The sequence below is a fragment of the Eleginops maclovinus genome, chromosome 23, assembly GCF_036324505.1.
Source record: "Eleginops maclovinus isolate JMC-PN-2008 ecotype Puerto Natales chromosome 23, JC_Emac_rtc_rv5, whole genome shotgun sequence".
Lineage (NCBI taxonomy): Eukaryota > Metazoa > Chordata > Actinopteri > Perciformes > Eleginopidae > Eleginops > Eleginops maclovinus.
The window spans coordinates 12,437,655-12,453,333 of NC_086371.1; positions in this window are offsets into that span (position 1 = coordinate 12,437,655).

Sequence of the window (15,679 nt, forward strand, 5' to 3'; positions counted from 1 at the left end):
TCATCTGTTGAAGTGTCAGGAGAACATATAGAGATTGTCAAATAGTACACTCATTTCAAATTGTAATTAAACTGGCCATCAGGTACCTTGAGGCTGTTTAGTCAACAGCAGGGTACTAATTACTATAAGATGACCTTTGGAATAATATCTGGTGAATTATTCATAGTTGAGAAAATTGCTTCTGAGACATGCCAACGACATCCAAGGGACAGCTGAGTGTACACACACAAAAAGTTCGACGTGTGTAGCTTTGCCATGAAATGAGGTCAGCAGATGGACGAAACTGTAGCTTTTCTGTGTTAGATAAATTTAGAGGGTTTTGATAAGCCCTGAACGACAAATGAACGTTTTCTGAACAAAAAGAGTAACATTACCAACCAGAAAATAGACTCATTTATGTAAAATATTTTGGAGAGAGAAGCTAGCTTTGTTCCAGGGTGGCTTAAGCAGTAATATTATCCTGCTGTGTTAATACTTTTCATGGTGGACTTAACTTTTCCAAGTGTACTGGTGAATCTATGATGGTTTAACAGAATGCAAAAAAAATCACTGAAAATACTTTCAAGGAAAAAACATTGTACATTAAAACAACAAAAGATGAAATGTTAAAGAAATATTGTTAAATAAATGAGATGAAGATATCGGGAAATACAAAAAAAGTCATCCTCCTGCGGTGACTTTCAAAAACCACTAACAGCATCTACTCCCGCCTGCTTTAAATGTTTCTGTGGGTATTCTGCACGGAGAGGGCAGAGGTCCTTAAATGTTTTCCTCCCATCTCTGCTCTACCTTTAGGGACACTCTGCAGAAATTACTCCGGAGACCTTGCACAAGATTTCTCCACATCTCCATTTGACACACATACATAAACAGTGGTGAAACTAGTCCTCAAAGCTACACCAACATGTGGGATTCAAGTAACCAGAGATGAACTCGGTGAGAAATATAGTTGATTTGTTTTTAAATCAGTGCTGCAGACTGTAAGGCTTAAGGAACAAAAAATACAAACTGATTTTTTGACTGACGACTTCCAGGTTGCCACTGTCTCTGTTATGAAGTCATAAGTAGTCACACAGTGGACTGAGCACCATGACAATGATGTTAACCATATGGCCTGGCCCTCTGAATAGCCTCATTCAGTATGATCTCAGTTGAGTATTTATGGGAGGTCGAAAAAGGGTCAGAGAAAGTGCTCTTCACTGCCATCATAAAGGACCTAAATGATTAGTCAAAATTTGGGGTAATTGGTAGTAATTAACATTGACCTTGTCCTCTTGGACATTAGAGAACTGAAGCCAGGCCAGAAAATCTTCCCCTGCCATTAGAGAGCAATTACTGATTGGAGACTGTAGAACATATGGCAAAATAAAGTATCTCCAGCTGTATATCTTCAAATGTGTATTGTACACTTCTGATGTGAGAAGATTTGCAAAAGTACTAAAGGCCAAGGTCAATCATGTTTATGTATTTCAAAGACATTCCTGTAAACGGCAAGATGTGTATGTTTTTCTTTTTGTGACAGTATTAATGCTAAAGTTACTTATAATCTGCATTGCCGTTCCCAGTGATCAAAGTGTCTGCAGTACAGTGCAGTCCTTTTCCCTGTAATTCTTTAAATAATGTAAGTTACACTTGCCAGAGGACTTGTCCTGCTAAGAGTGAGATACCAGACTAAGAAAAAATACCTTAAAAGACATTGAGAAAATATTTTATCAGTGTTTCAGTGTAGACAGGGAATTAACACGCAGTTCTGTAAGACTGTTCTTAGTGACAGCAGTGCTTTGAACTAAATACCAACATCAGAAGGCTTACCTGCTTAAAGTGAGACTGTTAACATGCTGATCTATCACATGTTCTCAACATTAAATATTCAAATTTATAAACATTCTATTATTTACATACTTGCTTATTACCATCAAACACAAAGTACAGATGACGTGTGATATGAGTGTCATTTATTTTTGTATGTATTTGATAGGATAACATTGGTACAATTGGTACAACCCAAGCTTGTGGGATCTTGAAAACTGTATATTTAGCACATTTTAAGGCGGCTCATCAGTAGGTATTAAGATATCTTACTTCAAAATCAAAAAGATTAGGAATGAAAGATAAGCAAACAACTCCCAATTCATTCTGTTTTCATTATTGCCAGCCATAGAGCCATGCGATAAGCATAGCAAAAAACAAATATGTAAACAGTATATATCGAGCCTCAGCAGACAAAGGTCCAGGATAAAACATGTACACTGTTGGGTTGCCTGATGGTAATAAAGATAAACTTAGTTCATACCATGCCCCTTTCGCAGTAAGGAAGTACATCAGAAAAAATGCTTTTACTGCGAGTTCTTTGTGCGAATCTAGAGACAGTATCACAGGGCAGCCACTGTGCCTGACAAGTCTGTTCACGTTCAGCACACACGCAGCTTTCCTGCCGTTAAGGCAGCAAGTCCCTGAAGCTCTTCCTCCATGGAGTTTATTGTCAGAGTCCCACCGATGGTAGGACGCCTCTCCCTCCTCTTTGAAATTCGGAAGATCAAACAAAACAAGTGTTGATGCAGGGTGTGTTGTGTTTGTGGTTTGAATATATAATCAATTTCCATGGTTAGAGGATTTTATTTGTTGTTATATTGTTGCTAGATTGCTAAAAGGATAATGAATGTGATAATATACTCACCACATTGTATGTTGACTTTGTACTATCCTTCCGTATATCTGGTCTGTGTTCTACCAGAGATTCCCTAAGCAGGCAGCAACATCGGAAAATATGTGGGTTTTTTTGTAACTGGGGAAACATTGGTATGGTTCTTTAATCCCTTTCTAAAATAGTATTATTATAGCCAATCAACCTTTACCTTCAAGAACATCTATTGAACAAAGGCAAGCAAAAGCATGGTGGGATGAAAAGAAAGAAGCAACAGGGAAAATCAATATAGCAATTATGTGTGCAGATAATGGACATCAAGGTGTTATTTGGAGTGACCGAAAAGACGAGGTGACACAAAGCCAATTCAAATAGTGCAAACATTCTATTGTTTCACATGTGGTGCTTCTGCCATAGATTTAGTGTCAGCAGGCTCTAGAAAACCAAGAGTGTTTTTGTGTTGTTTTCCTGCATTGCCACAGCTGAATTAGAATTATTTAAAACTCTTTTGTCATTGGGTATTTCTTTTTATTCACAAACAACCACCAGCCTCTGTCAGAACTCTGTACACTATTGTGTTTGTATATGCTGCAAATACCCTGGAAACAAAAGCAAAAAACACAGCGATTAGCTAATTAAGATCTCAGACAACACAATAAACACACACACATGCAGACACACACACACACACGCATGCACGCACACACACACACACACACACACACACACACACACACACACACACACACACACACACACACACAAAGAGAGAGTGACATGTGGAAAGGGCAGGAAGAAAAGGACAGGGCAACGGATAACACACACACACACACACACACACACACACACACACACACACACACACACACACACACACACACACACACACACACACACACACACACACACACACACACACACACACACACACACTCTCAAACACATATCCTCCCACTACTCTTTTCCCTTGAAAGAGGTCACCTCCAGCTCTGTCAGGCTTTGCAGGTGGGTCAGAGATCTGGATTTGATAACTGGAGGGAGTTTAGAGAGCAGACATTTGACAAGCTTGACAATGCTCTGACAGCCCTCATTGGGACATGATTAATGACTGACATCCCCGTCGCATGTCATTTACAGAATACCAATGCAGCGCTGGGAGAAAATTACCCTAATGTGGCCCGTAATTTGATGCTGGAAAGAATAGCAAGAATGCGATAGGGCTTTTTCTGCTACTGAAACAAGGCTTTATAATAGAGAACACTAGAGATGATGAGAGAGATGCTGCATCGTGATTGAAAATGACCGCCAGCAAATCCTTCTCATTTGTAGTAACACATTGACATTTAGCAGTGAGTCAAGGGATGAGCGGAGTCGATGTTTGGTGTCTTGAGTTAAAAAGTCACTCCTAAGCTGGCTTCCTCACTTCATGCAGTAATCATTTTCCTTCCCCGGCTTGGTCAGATGTCACTGATTTAGGGCAGCAGGTTTGAAGCAGAAATTGTACCATAGATGAGGACAGACGTGTCGATACATTTTCTAAATGCTATACACATAAAGACTTGAGTACAAAATGTATTAGCATTTATGCAATGGCTAGGCCTTGCAGCTGCTCTAGGTGCTCCTTTCCAACAGCTGGCATCAGGATTTTTAATGAATATGCAACACGGATACCATGTACTGACATTTGTCATTGAGTGTTGTGAATGGAACTGAAAGTTCACTTTATCTCCTCAAGGACACTTAGTTGTTATACAATGGTTTTGATTTTTAAGGCCATCATTGAGGTGCATACTGTAATTTCCAGACCTATTGAGCGCACCTGAATATAAGCCGCACCAACCAGAATGGCTTCATCACTTTCTCAGTCTCTCTTTCGTTGTCGCTCTCAATGTCACTGTCGTCTCTTGGTGCACTTGTGCTGTCCTCTTCAGCAGTCCAGCCTTTCGAAACTCGTTGGTGATGGTGGATATTTTCACACTGCTCAATCAAAAAAAACAATCAAACTATGGTAGCATCTTCCTCTGCGTATTGTCTCTTCCACCTATCTGTCTTGCTTTTGCACTTCCTGCTAGAGCGCCCCCTGGTGGCGGTTAGCTCGTAAGAATCTATAGATTAGCCGCATCATTGTTTAGGCCGCAGGGTTCAAAGCGTGTGAAAAAAGTAGCGGCCGGAAATTACGGTAAATTCAGACTATTTACTTAAACTATTTAATATACTGTATGCCTCATGCACATGCCAAAGAGTTAAATCATGTGTGTTGGTGTAGATGCTCCTTTTGCGTCGCTATGTGCTTAGCCCTGGTTTGCTTCCATTCAGCTATTGAGCAACGCCTCGCCCAACGCTGTAGCAAGTGAGCAACACTTTAATGAAAGGACTGAATTAAAAGCCACAATTTTCATTCAATTCTGATTACTCAAAGTGCTTTCACTAAAAGACGAATGGCTACTTTGATACAAAGTTATCAGGAATTTGTTTCACTTTTAATAACAAGGGGGAATCATTATGTTTGACTTTTTATATCATTGTGTATCAAGTTCCCACTTTCTGAGTTGGTTTTGTGAAATAGGGTCAAATTGACAGGTTTAATACATAAAGAAAATAATAATACAGAACAATATTATTGTTAATATTCTGTCGAGATTTGTCTTTGATCGTCTCATTCGCAATTAAAGAGCAATCTGTAAAGTATGAAAGCCAGCAGGAGGAGAAATGGGAATAATTGTCACAATGCAACCTGGTGATGCTGCTTGGGGAAGGAGGGGAGGGGGGCATTTCCATGACACCCTCTCTCTGATGGGAATAAGTGTCAAAACATAGGACTGTTTCCAAATGCTGCAGCTATTACAAAGACAAACAATTATGAGAAACTCTGAAAAAAAGAAATGTGGAATAATGAGCGAACTTAATATTCTGGACGTGTAATTCCCAAAAGCAGGCAAGGCTGAATGTCGCTTGTGAAGTTCCTCATTATCCTGATTGTATAATAGATATAATCAAGCAACAATGTCCGATTTTTTAAGTGCATACAAAGGCCTCTATCTTAAAACGAAAGGGTGAAATGAACAATTGGCGCTGTTATGTATTTGTACGAATCATTGGGGTTGCACCCTCATCAGAGCAATATTAATGAATCCCGGGGTTTAGAAGTAAAAAAAAAAACGTTGACGTATATCTGCGATATGATGGAGGCTGTGGGATGTGAACAAACAGTCCTTTCCAGGTGGATTGAGTGATTGCCTAATCCCCTGTAGCTAGATGATTGCAGAGCAAGGTCAGTTTGAAGGCTCAGACTGATTGAGTGCTGTCTCTGGTCGGGGGCTTGCTCTAGCCTCTGATGCCATTAGATGGACAGCAGCTGAAGATTCACTCTGGAGTTTTTCAACAGTTGAACCAAGCCTGTCCAAAGTAAATGGCACTACTGTGCCAGTAATCATCAGGGCATACTGACAGAAACAACATAAACAACAATCATCAGGGCTTTGTTATTCCAAATAATCACGAAAAAGGAAGGCTAATTTTTCATATAAAAAAGTTCAGAGTTGGTTGCAGTTCCAGATACAAATAATAATAATAATAATAATAATAATAATAATAATAATAATAATAATAATAATAATAATAATAATAATAATAATAATAATAATTTGCATGGCATCAGTAATCAACTTTTTTTCTTCTGTTAAATACATCCTGTCGTGAGCTTTGGCAACCTGCATTTGTACCTAATCGACACCCATTTATTTTATCAAGCTTTCATTTTGTTACCAAACTGGGTTTAAAGCATAAAATCCAATGTTTCCTGGGGCTGCATTTGGATCCCCCCCACCGCTATGTACATTCAAATACCAAGGGAAAGCGCTGTTCTGTATATCAAACTCCACTTGTCTGCAGCAGAAATCCTTTGTGCGGACATCTCTGTGACAGCTCCTTGGCAACTTGTACGCCTGTGCGCCACAAGCTCCCTAAGCTGACTGTTTGGATCAAGTGGGAAGAGGCAGCAATCCCAAAGAGAACAAAATAGCAGATCCCAGCAGCTTTCACAGCCGATGCTATGAGATTTACTAGACTAGAGAGAAGGGAGTGGAAGAGTGTGTGTGTGTGTGTGTGTGTGTGTGTGTGTGTGTGTGTGTGTGTGTGTGTGTGTGTGTGTGTGTGTGTGTGTGTGTGTGTGTGTGTGTGTGTGTGTGTGTGTGTGTGTGTGTGATGGGGAGGAGCATATATGAACTTTGAAATATTTTCGAATGTCAGACAAATAAGAGTCACAAGAGGCATTATGTTTCCATAATGATGATGCAGTGAAGCTTAAGTGTGGCGTCAACATGCAAATGGGTAAGATAGTAAACCGGTGAATTTTTTTCTTCTTTTGAAAGGCTTAGGGAATGGATGAAAGCCTTATTTCCCATTTACCACGTGCCCTTTGAAGTGTCAAGCTTATCAATTGTTGCAAATTACCGACACATTGTACTCAAAAGAAATACCTTCTTTTTTTAAGTTGGAAAGGTGAATACACACACCTGTAAACATTTGGACAGTATTTAATTGAATTAAATATGTCAAAAAGTTTCTTTTCTTTCATCAATTCCTGGATGTTATATGTATTATATATATAACCGCTTTAAATGTAGTGTTCGATAAAAAATGTGAAAGTATTTCCCATTTGACACAAAAATAAAAATGAAATCATATGTAGTTTTAAACATTCACGGATTTGTTTACATTCAGTTTTTCATTTCTATATCCCCACCCTCACATAATCCCCTAAACCCCACATGGGTCCGCTTTACACTACTGATTCTCCAGCAGCTGAGCTTTAAAGAAAGGGGCTGAATTGGTTCCAGTCCGACGGACACTCCACATCATCTAATGTATTCCAGTCTATTACCACTTTTGTTCTGACACCTCATTCTTTTCCACCAATATATGAGGGGGTCATTCAATAACTGACACCTCTCTTCCATACCGTAGTCACATCTCTGTTGCTGTTTGAGCATGTGTCACAGCTGAGAGGCCTGATTTTCTAGAGATAGATTTGCTGACAGAGACATCCCATCACTCCTTGGGCTGAGGCCCTTGCAGGAAATGCTGCACTGTAAAGCCTTGTCACTTTCATCTGAGGTAATTGATCACGGCAGACAACAGCTGATGTGTGCAAGTCAATTGTAGGGGCCAAAAGGATGCTGCTTATTCAGATAAAAGATCTCTAGCATCCCCACCAGTCACTCGCTCTGATAGGTAGACATCATTATGGACAGGAAATCAACCTGAAAGGGTTGCTCTTAAAAATAAATCGTACACTATGGTAAAAAATGACCATCCACTATAAATAAAGCCTTTAGTTTAACCTTATTTCGAACCATAAGCTCAGAGAATCCCTCACCACACTCTTGACAAGCTGCCCATATGATTAATGGGAAGAGAGGCGTCTATCTGTCATAGTGCAGGTGCACTGGGAAAACCATTCTGACTTTAAAAAATAAACAAGCATTCCCTGCATCTTCCCAAATGCCACTTAACATTCAAGGGCTTTGTGATTCATTAGTAGCCCAGCAGACTGGTTAGATGAAAGCATCTGTTATCTGGTTCCAGTCCTTATGCCATCAATGTCACAAATAATCCCATACAACAGGTGGCACTACAGCTACAGGTACTTAGACATTACACCTGCTGCATTACCTTGCATTATTACTTATCCATTATTTAAATACAACGTTGGTGTCATTTCTTAGATTATTTAGGGTGGGATGCATAGTTTATGCAAATCACTTAATAGGTCTTTAGCTTTACAGTTTGAAGCTGAATTTATTTTGTAATAGATTTAAAAGCAAGGAATTTGGCACACTACCCATGGCTTGTAACCACAACTTATTGACAGACAAACAAATGACTGACTGTCATTGGAGAACCTGACAGTTATTCATAAGACCTCAAAACTAGAACATGTATAAATTAAAAGTACATAGAACAATATTTTTTAGACTCTTTTTTTTATAATAGATAAGGCTGAAGATCTTTTAAATTATTCCAACCAGCTTGACCTATAAAAAGAATCCCTGTATTTTATGACTTTTTCCATTCTTGCAAGGATAGTAAACACATGTATCCTGTTTTGAAACTCAAGCCGGTGACGAGGGAGATTTTTCTAACAGACACACATCCTGCTGCCGTTATCACTTGGATCCAACAGATATTTTTTAAGATATGTTTCAGTGTTTTGATGGGAGTTGTTGAAATGAAAACAATATAAAATACTTAACCTTCAAAAGAGCAATCTACACATATAGCTCTAAGCGCAAAGTCATATTAATTTCAGTCAATGAGGGCATATTAAAGCAGTGGCTATTATACATTTCATTAACAACCAATAATTGTAATCTTTTAAATACATTAGATCTGCAAACATCTAATTGTTTATAAAAATGCACGCAAGAAAAACATTTTTACAAAATGATTGCCTTAAAAAACAAAACAAAATAAGGAATTTAAAATTCAGTACACAGCATTATTCAGTATGTGCTCTCTTGGTTTGTGATTGATGGCATGATGTTTAATTCTGCATGCTACAACGTTAAGGCAACAAACAGTATCTAATTTTTATTACCCAGCCCAGCTAGCAGAGCAGTTTATGATGTTATTTATTTGATGTTTATTTATATAGGCTGGGTTGGCTGATCATTTGAGCTCTTTGCCATCTACACACTGCTCCTCATTCTCTATCAATATACTGAAGTTTATGATACAGGGATGATGATGCTATCAATTGAGGAATGGACAGTTTTCCCGCAGCACACAGACAGCTATAAATGAAAATGTCACGATGAAGTTTTTGTCTGTCAGTTGAATGTTTATAGGCTCTTGTGTCATATCTTGTGTGAAAGTACTGTCCTTTTTTCCGTTCTAAAGAAGCCCTGACACAGGTTGATTTGGAGGTTTCTGATCCATCTCAACACATCCCTCCTGCTGCGAAAAGACATCATAATTACCAGAGGCTTTGAACTTGACACTCTTCACTTTTTAAATTAGACGAATGATAGAAGTGAGGATGGATGTGGAGGTCTCCTGTGGACATAATCACACCATCTTCAGAACCTAGAAATTATTGTGAGAACAGACAACGGGCAGCATCTAAGGGACAGACAGCTCTGCTAAAATAGAAAGCATGAATCCATTTTGACATAATTATCCATTTTACTTTGAGTCGTTTCCTCTGATGAATGGTTTCAAAGTAATTTGTGTAATTGGTAAAATTGTATTAAATGTATATTATTAAAAATAATTTCATCATTTTTTACCAATGTGTTTATTGTGTTATTGTTTCCTTCCTTGGAGATCTGAAGCATTTATTCCTATCCACCTTTAGCTGTTCTCTCCTGACCACAGTTAGATTTGTGTGTATTCATAATCGTTAACTGCCTCTTCAGTCAAGTTGCAAATTGCTCTACTTTCGTCTGTAGCTTTGCTTCACCGACATTCTATCATCAATTGTAATTTATAATATCAGAATTAAACATCTGGTTGGTCCTCCCATCCAAGCTGTTTTCATGTTTTTGATGCTTCGCTTGAAGTACCTTGCATCTAATGTTTGATATAATGCTTAGACACACCTTACCAGCTGTCCAAGTGCTTTTCTCTGAATCCATCCGTAATTTATTGTTTTTGTTGCGATTCATATGCGTTACCGTTATTGGATCTTGTTAGCACATTATCTTCTAATCTACTGTCATGGTTAAAAGTTATGTTTGATCCTTTTTGTCATAAGCAGTATACACTACACATCTTTGATTCGTAGACTAGCCTCTGGATTAATGCTCATTTGTCTAAAATATTAATTTAAAGAAAATTAAGGAAGATTTAGCTTTTTTTTCTGTAGATTTAACACAATGCGCACAAATATGCACAGATCTGACTTCTTTCCATAAGACATGTCAAAGGGTCTATGGGGACTTATCTGATTCCAGACTTTAAAAATGCCATGGACACAATAGCAATTTCATGGGTGTTGAAGTTGAGATGGTGCAAGGGATCTCCTTTAGGCTTGTCGACCTTTATCTCAGCAAACATCAGAATCCCTATACAAAAAGCAGAAAATGAGCTATTGATTTTCCGTTTTTCTTTTTTTTCCCCTCACTTTCTTATTCCTCTCTGGGATTGTCATTCTAGAGTCTAATTGAAGGTCAGCATTGGTTTCCTTGTCACTACCCAAAAGATGTACAACAGAAATATAGCAATCTGTGTTTTTGAAAGAAAAAGGTCCTTCAAGACGATAAAAGGTTTCCTTTGACTTTACGGATTCACTAGCTCAAATTCAACTTTTTCTCCTTCGAGCAGCACAATTTGATTAGTTTGGCCTAGAGGTTTGCACAGTGTATGCATACACATACAGCATGAAATTTAAAGGAAACAAACCACTCAATGACATCATTTCTGTTGGTGACATTTAAAGCAGTTTTTAACATACAAACAACATAAGCTACTTTGTGAAATCAAATAAATTACAGCCTTGCTCTGTTAGAGGGTTTGGTTTGGGGAGCAAGGGTCGAAAAGAACAGAACAGAACAGGTGTTGAATGCTTTACCGATTATAAAGCTCCCTGATGCATATTTATGATATTGGGCTATATAGATAAAATTGCACACAGATTAGGAGCAGCAGATAAACACTTCTGTCCTCTCTCTGGCTGAGTGGGGTTTCTAAATGTTCTCTAATATAGACTCAAATGTCCCTGAAAATAAGAATCACAGTTGGAACTCAGCATCTTTCCCCTCAGGATGAACCTGAATAATCTTCCATAAGCTTTCATATCTACTTGGAATTACTCCTCAGTAGAGAAACTGTAAGATCAAATGTTTGTTACCTGTCTAAGTCTTTTGTCCTGATGTGTCTGTAATCCTCTAAGCTCTCTTGCTATCTAAATCAAGCTGAGAAAAAAGAACAAAATGTGATGTTTTCTTTCACGCGTTCACACCTACAGTGCAACCCAATCAACAACGTTGTGTTTCATTTGACCTGAGATTCTTGTCATCTATGGTGGTGGCATAGAGTGCTGTCATGATGTTTGGTATATCAGCGAGATCAAGCGCTTTCTTAGTCTGCGCTGACTTCAGTGTTTTTACTTGGCGTGTCTCTCTCATCTCAATTTTTCACCTCCCCAAGGTGAGCATGTTATCTTGCCAAATCCAAGTCAGTGTAAAGTGCAGAAGCCTTTTTTGCATATTCTTCACACTTGTTTATGGTTTACTGAGCAGGTCACTTCGCCTGCTTGCTTGAACAGCTGCTTCAGTGATGACCTCTCCCCCCCCCCCCATCCCCATCTTCCTAACAGGGGTAGGAATACTACCTGTGTGCTGCTCCCTGTCAAGTTCTCCTGTGATTGTGAGGCCTGCTGGTGACCTCATGCACACAGCCTTTACTGGGGCCATATGAATAATGTATCCTTTGAATTTAGCCCAACCCTGACATTTCGATGTTTGATGCCCACAGGCTTTGGCTTTAACAATATAGATAGTGCTCTTTTCCTCTGTGCATCATCAGATAAAGTCTGAAAGCACAGCTAGTGCACTCAATATAAAAAACCAAGCATTTCAGGCAGGCTGCATGTTCCACAGACTGAATTCCTTTATTCTATTAACTCTGACCGCAGCATCCATACCTATACAGTTTGATTGTGTATAGGTGGCAGACATTTTAGTTGAAAACAATGTGTTCTGTCAATAGGAAGATAGTATCAGATTGACAGCTATACATTGCTATGGGGACATATACAGTAGAAAAAAAAGTATACAGTATACCTTTCGGAAGATTATGAATAAATAGAGCAAAATAAGTATGCTAACATACAAAAAAAGATAAGAAATAGACAGTTGCATGAATCTGTGTTCCATGGAGCTTAAATTGAAAGTTGTTTTTAAAAAACAGCCTGTATTTAAACCTTTGAACCTAACTCCTAAATCAATAGACTCAAACCACAATGCCCTGGGCTCAGCTGCTGGATTAAACATGAAGAGGAGTCTGCGCTGCCCTCTCTTGCACAGAGTCTGCCTTTTTAAGACTGGCTAGAATTGTTGATGTACAAATACAGGCACTTGTACTGTAGGTCTGCACCATCTCCACCTCCCACCCCTCATGATGACAGGTGTCAGTAGCCCCTCGGTCTGTCGGAAATCCACCACCAGCCCCTTGATCTTACTGACATTTAGCAGCAGATGGTTCTCCTTACACTGCCAGACACCCATTATAACGAAATCATCAAAGAACTGCTGGAGGGTGCACGATCCAGGACTGAACCTGAAGTCGAAAAACTGAGTGGGTGAATCAGGGAAAAGTGAATCTTGTGTATTTAAGCAGGTATGACTTTTTTATCTGTTGATGCATGAGCCTATATTAAATTCAAAACCCTCAATTACAAAGCAAAGGATATTTCAGTGCATTGTAGAGATGTATTGCACGTCATATGTGAATAACTAATACCGCTCTATCATTTCCAAGTTCTGTTCTGTAGTTTTATTTTATCTTTGAAAAATAATATTGTTTTTTAAATAATGGCAAATTCAATTCTTTCTAATTAAAAAATCCCAACGTTTTCATTTTCATTTTCTTTTGTTGTTTTACTTTTAAACTACTGCAATTTCAAAACATTGATGTAAAAAGAAGGTAAGAAAGATGTAGAAAGTAAAAAAGAAAATCTGTTACGTCTGGGGCACAATACAACGATAAAACCCAAATGCACGACTCGACACAAAAGAGTTTCCAAAAAAAGGTTTTTTACTAGAGGTAATATTCCATAGTCACAAAAGTCTAAACACAACGCACACTAGTGCGGCGAAAACCCAAAACGATCTGGCACTGGGCACAGAGACAAACACAGCTTAAACACACAAGGTGAACACAGGTGTAAACAATAAGGGCGGGGCAGTTAATCAGGTCAAGTGGAGGGACAACCAAGGAGGGGAAATCAAGCGAGACACAACAGTACCCCCCCCCCCCCCTCTAGCGACGGATTCCAGACGTCCCAACAAAGTCCCAAAAAAATCCAACTGGGTGGGCGGAGGGGGTCCAGAGGCGGGATTCGGGCGGACGACCCGGGGGCACGGCAGAGGACGAGGAGGGCGTCTCGGGCCGACGGCCCACGGGCAAGGCAGAGCATGAGACAAAGCACGGACAGGCCTTGTGGCAAGGGAACTCTGGAGGACGACCTGGAGGGCAGTGGAGTAGCTCCGGAAGGCGGCGAAAAACTTCCGGAGGACAGCCTGGAAGGCGGCGAGACAGCTGTGGAGGACGGTCTGGAAGGCGACGAGACAGCTCCGGGGGACAGCGAGACGCCTCTGGACGACGGGCTGTAGGACGGCGAGACGCCTCTGGAGGAAAGTAAGGAGCACCTGGAGCAGGAGGCGGCAGGGCCACTGAGGAGACAGGGGCACCAGTCGGCGGGACCCCCGACGGGGCATGAGCTGTTGTTGGCGGGACCCCAGTTGGTACTGGCATTAGCGGGACCCCCGAAGAGGCAGGACATGGCTTTGGCGGGAACCCGGGCGGTAATGGTGTCAGCGGGACCCCGGAAGAGGCAGGTGCAGGAGTTGGCGGGACCCCCATCAGAACAGGTGACGGCGGGACCGCAAACAGCACAGGATCAGTTGTGGCGGGACCCCCATCGGAACAGGTGACGGCAGGACCCCCAACGGAGCAGGTGTTGGCGGGACCCCCATCAGAACAGGTGACGGCGGGACCCCCATCAGAACAGGAACAGGCGAAACTTGAGGCAACTGGAAAGGTGAGACTGGAGTCGACTGGGCAAGCAAGGCTAGAGTCGAGGCTGGGGTCGAGGCCAGAGTCAAGGCCGGAGTCAACTGGACAGGTGAGACCGGAGTCAAGAGGAAAGGCGAGGCGGGTGTCGGCATGGCCGCCGACAGGACAGCAGGGACTGGAGTCGGCCGGGCCGCCGACAGGACAGCAGGGGCTGGAGTCGGCCGGGCCGCCGACAGGAAAGGCAAGCCCGGGTCGGCCGGGCCGCTGACAGCACAGCAGGGGGTGGAGTCGGCCGGTCCGCCGACAGGACAGCAGGGGCTGGAGTGACACTGGGTAGAGAGGAGGGCATATTCCCCAAACGTGTGAGCACACGTTGGATCCGTTCGGCAAGGAGGTTGATCTGTGACGAAAAAGCTTCCCGGAGCTCACTCTGGCTTTCAGTCAAGGCCTTCACTCCCTGGTGTATGGCCGTCATATTCTCCTCATGCTGCCGCAGGCGTGTCCCTTGAGAGCAGGGCGCTGCTCTCAAGCTTTCCAGAGTCGGCTGGGTTCATTTCTGGCCAGATCGTAATGTTACGTCTGGGGCACAATACAACGATAAAACCCAAATGCACGACTCGACACAAAAAAAGGGTTTTTACTAGAGGTAATATTCCATAGTCACAAAAGTCTAAACACAACGCACAGTAGCGCGGCGAAAAACCCAAAACGATCTGGCACTGGGCACAGAGACAAACACAGCTTAAATACACAAGGTGAACACAGGTGTAAACAATAAGGGCGGGGCAGTTAATCAGGTCAAGGGGAGGGACAACCAAGGAGGGGAAATCAAGCGAGACACAACAAACTCTTAGCCTTCCTCACAGAATGTTCTTTTACATTTTTGTTGCAGCTTTCTAAAAGCTTTAATGCGTTTTATAAATGCAATTCCCATTTCAATCCAACCTATTCAGTCTCTGATTCCAAAGACAATATTTGATGGACTTAATGCCATCACTACATTAGCAACCACTCAGTTTATACATTGAACAAGTTTTGTTTGCTCGCAGCATCCCAAGTAGCTCATGGCAGGCTCACAGGGATAATTCTCTTCATTGTTCTTGTTGTATCTAATATTACTCCCCCTCAGTTTACTTTCTAAAAAGACTTTGAGGGACGTTTTCTCAAATGTTGTACTCTGGCATTTTCTCAGATCTAACTCCTTTTTTCTCCCCAAGGACATCTCCTCCTGCTGCCAGGACCTGTCAGGCAGGAGCATCTCAGAGTAAAGGGGTGAGAGGACACCAATTAGAAAGC